This window comes from Monopterus albus, unplaced genomic scaffold (genome assembly GCF_001952655.1).
Source record: "Monopterus albus unplaced genomic scaffold, M_albus_1.0 scaffold165.1, whole genome shotgun sequence".
NCBI classification, from domain to species: Eukaryota; Metazoa; Chordata; class Actinopteri; order Synbranchiformes; family Synbranchidae; genus Monopterus; species Monopterus albus.
The window spans coordinates 8,172-12,368 of NW_018128045.1; the positions used below are offsets into that span (position 1 = coordinate 8,172).

Here is a 4,197-nt window from a genome sequence, read left to right on the forward strand (position 1 = left end):
CTGGCAGAGAGCATCGATATAGGATTGTATCATGATGAGAATGGAGATTTACACCCCTAGCTCGTCCGGTGTCTAAATTAAGACCTGGGGAGATTGTTCCAGCCTAAAGAGTCTGTGCTTGGGGTGTAATACTTTCTGGATGGGCCTTTGGGGTGGGGCATCACTGAGTATCACTGGCTGGATAAGCACACTGGCATTTTCTGCAGCTTTGTCATACACCCAGCATTTTAAAAACTCACAACTGCAAACACTGCTTTGCTTTTAGCTAACAATGCTCAGGGTGGAGCAGCCCAAGAGATTTTACACACACTGAACCAATGAAAGTCTGGGCCTTTTACTTTCTTTTTACAAAACAACATGAAAGTGACTCGTGCTTTGAAAAAAAATTAATTAAAGGGAAGCTGTAGTTAAATGAAATGCAGTGAGATGAGGACAGTAAAACAGCTTCGAGGGCTGTGACGACAGAACTTGGTTACGTTTTGTTGTATCACAGTATCAAAAGCTTGGTAAATGTAATTGTAAAGTATTCATTGCAAGTACATACTGCAACATAACAGACAAGAAGAAATACAAAGCTACCCTTTTATACCAGGGTTCAACGGTCATGCAGGACAAATCATGCTAGAACCCAAATAGAAGGAACGTCAGTTTAAAACTCACAGAAGCCTCAGGAGACCACAATGCATCATTTCAGTTGTCTTCAAATTACAACTTATGACGTACAGAGGGAACTTCCACGTTTGATGATGTTGCCTGGAAAAACAAAGGGAGAGTGAAGGGAACTGGAAATGTTGTGGGAAAGTGACCCCCCTCCACCCCCAAAAAGTACTTGATTGCATAATAACTTGGAAAATGCATCACAGACTGAAGATGAACTTCCTCTGACGTCATGAAGTGGAAACAAAATAGCAACCAGTGGCTGTTCCAACTGATAATCTGACTCTTAGTAACCTGTTGTCTGTGTTTTAATTTAGTTTCTCAGGCAGGTAGTGGTCTTGGTCCTGTACACTGTGAATGCCTTTATCACTCTTTATCCCTAGAAAGCCCGGGCCTTCCTAATCTTATATCCAGATTTTCTAGATTGATTATTAGACTGTCGGTTCTTGGAAACCCACATACTTTGGCCAACACTGTTCGCTTTCCTTTTCATCCCAAGACTTTCCAGGAGGCTGAGCACTTTTCCCCCACATCAAAACAGAGAAAGTGACAGACAGGAGACGGGGTCAAACGTGATGCCAGTGCAGTGTTTATCCAGCAGATCTGATAAGGAGCCACAACATCTTCAGCACATCACGGTGGAATCATAGTCTCGTCTCACTAACATCCTCATCCTCTCTGTTTGACAGACGCAGGAAGCCGAGATGATTCATCTTTAAAACACATTAGGTCATTTTCTACAAGAACAGAGCATCTTAAACTGTAAATATAAATTCACTGCTCTGGGCATGATAACTGACATAAATGGTAAGGATCAGTAGAACAAACATAAGAATCACAAGCAGCAGTCACGAACAAAAAGTTGAGAGGCTGAATGATTTATTGTATTTGTGTCCAACTTTGTTCAGTCTATGACCTAAAAACTGGACATGTTTTATATTCCTGATCTTTTCTTGACATGTGTGAAAATAATGAAAAAGTTCTAATGCAGCAGGAAGCCATTTTCAACAAAAGCCCTGGACAGCCCACGTTCTGCTCCCTGCCCGGCACTAAAACTGTAGTGTAGTTCATAGCTACAGATTCCTCCCTAAGGAACAAAAGTCCTACACATCTACTGTATCAAATGCAAGGAAATGATGCATCTCAGTGTTCCTCTGTACACCACAACATTCACAACAAACTAACTGATTTCTTTCAGCAGCTATAGATGCATTTCGCTTGGGCATCTATTTATTTTTATATAAACATGTTCCTGTGCCTATTTTTTTTTTTAATTTCAACAAGACTCAACCATCCGAAAGGATGGTAGAGATGTCTCCACCTTCCTGCATCAGAGTAGCTTGAAATATAAATATTACATTTTGTGTCTGGTGACATCATGTACACACACTCTTCCATATAAAGCCATCTTTGAATTCTGTCATGCATATTTACAGTTATAACTTTTGTGTGAGTACACTGTTACTGTAAATGTCACATATTTCTACAGACATTTCCCGTTATTCATCCTTATATGTTTGGAAATTGTATCATCTGGAAAATGGAATGTTAATAAAAGTTCTGCGAGAGTGAAAAATGTTCAGCTGCTTCATGCCTTTGTCCTGAGGTCCTGCCAGAAAGATAAAAATGGACTTGGGAGATATTTGAATGAAAACTGACAACGGTAAGAAGATAAAAATACACTCCTTAATATTTCCCACAGCTGCAAAAATACCCTAGCAGTTCACTGGAGATGTCCTGAAGCTTAATGGTGAACTGTGGTGAGTTTAAAGCCAGGTTTCAGTTTTGTGTTTATCACGTTTTCTTTACAGCCTTAAAGTTGTCTTTGCTCTCAACAACCTCTGTTGCCATCAGAAACAAGCACAGGCTGTGTTAACGGACCACTGAGATCTTGCCAGATGCACTGATATAAACTTAATTTTTACTGCTCTCGACCTATAAGATGTGCAGCTGTGACTAAACAGATGTCGAATGGCCAATACCACTTGTCGTCACTCCAAAAACTGAGTCAGAAGGGGCAAAGTGCACCTATTAGTAGGTCAGAAGATGACCAGTGATTCTCTCCTCCCCAGAGAAACCTATGAGCTGTAGTAAGTCAGGTGATGTTGTATAAACAGGGCACTGCTAACATTAATCTGTGGAAAAGGTCAGGGCTTCATAACATAATTCTCCACAGATGACAAACTAAACCTCCCAGGAACAGGCCTTAAATGAGCTCAGAGTTACGTTGGGGTCTCAGACAGAACAAAAAGCATTCACATCCTGAAGAAATTAACAGGAAACACTGACAACCCGCTTTGATATCACGCTTCACTTCTTGTCTATAGAGATGTAGCCATTGTCTGGCTGCCTTGCTGAATTCCTGCCTAATGCGAAGGTTTAATTGGAGGCGGTTTAGTCTGTGGGTGAGGTGCCCACCTGGCTGCAGAGTGTTTGATCCCTAAAAATAGACCATCTGTGTCGCTACATTCAAGGGCAACCCGCCAAAATGAGTCTTTTGCTGAAGGATTTAGCCATTAAATACGCTCACTCAAGTACTGTACTTTTTAACATTTGTATGGGATTTTTATCATCATATGCTTCTAGCCCCTGCACCACATTTCAGATGGAGATATTCAAGTTTTTACTGTGCTACATTTATTCACAACCTATTGTTTTAGTAAGTGTTTAGATTAACCTTTTCCCCCTTACAAAAGTGCAGTGGGTGGTCTTCATGTTTCAGGTGTCTGTGAGTCAGTCATCAGGACTGAGATACCTCCTCTGAACTCGTCAGACAGCTTCATTGTTTGCAGCCCAAAGAGGGAAAGTTCCCAAAACGTCACAAAGCAGCACAGATTACAAAAGAAGCAACAAATTTGTGTCATAAAACTGTCTTTCCTATCATCTTACAACCCTCACATTTATCTTTGACCATCTGGAGGGTGACCAGTGCTTAGGCCAGTTACCACTGAACTAAATTAGAGGTGACATTAATTCAACCTTGATCAGCTACCACATTAAAATTGGTACGTCACTGCTTCAGAATTAACTGTCAAATTAGGTATTATAATAGATCTGTGGAACAAGTCCTTTTACCCTTATACTTTTTGTATATTTTGGTGCAAACACTTCTCTACAGATGCATTATTTCATGTTTGAACTATCTGGTCTTTTCTAAACTTGTTCTACTGCTACTAGTAATAAATGAAATGTCGGATTCAGAGACCAAACAAAGAGAAGGAAAATCCTGTGTCGGTCTGTCATTTGGGTGCTTCCTCGCCTATTCACTGCTGCATTCCTCACATTCCTCCTTTCAACAGAGGCCAGAAAGCAAAGAGAGAGAAAGTGGGGGATATCCGGAACGTGGGTGGTTGGGGAAATGATGCAACACTGAGCCAGAATGTGAAAACCACTACTGAGGACAAGCCCTCTTTCAACCCCTCCCATCACACACACACGCACGCACACACACACTGAGACACAGCGTCTCCATAACCCCATATGGCATTATCTGTGATGTCAAAAAGATGAGCGACTACGCTTTGGAAACGTGCAACATTT

At 41.1% G+C, this 4,197-nt stretch overlaps 1 long non-coding RNA gene across 1 annotated transcript in view; it reads right to left on the minus strand.

Annotated features, from left to right (window-relative positions):
* Positions 1-4,197, minus strand: part of LOC109968878 (uncharacterized) — a 13,694-nt gene that overhangs the window by 8,162 nt on the left and 1,335 nt on the right. The gene's annotated exons all lie outside the window — the stretch shown is intronic.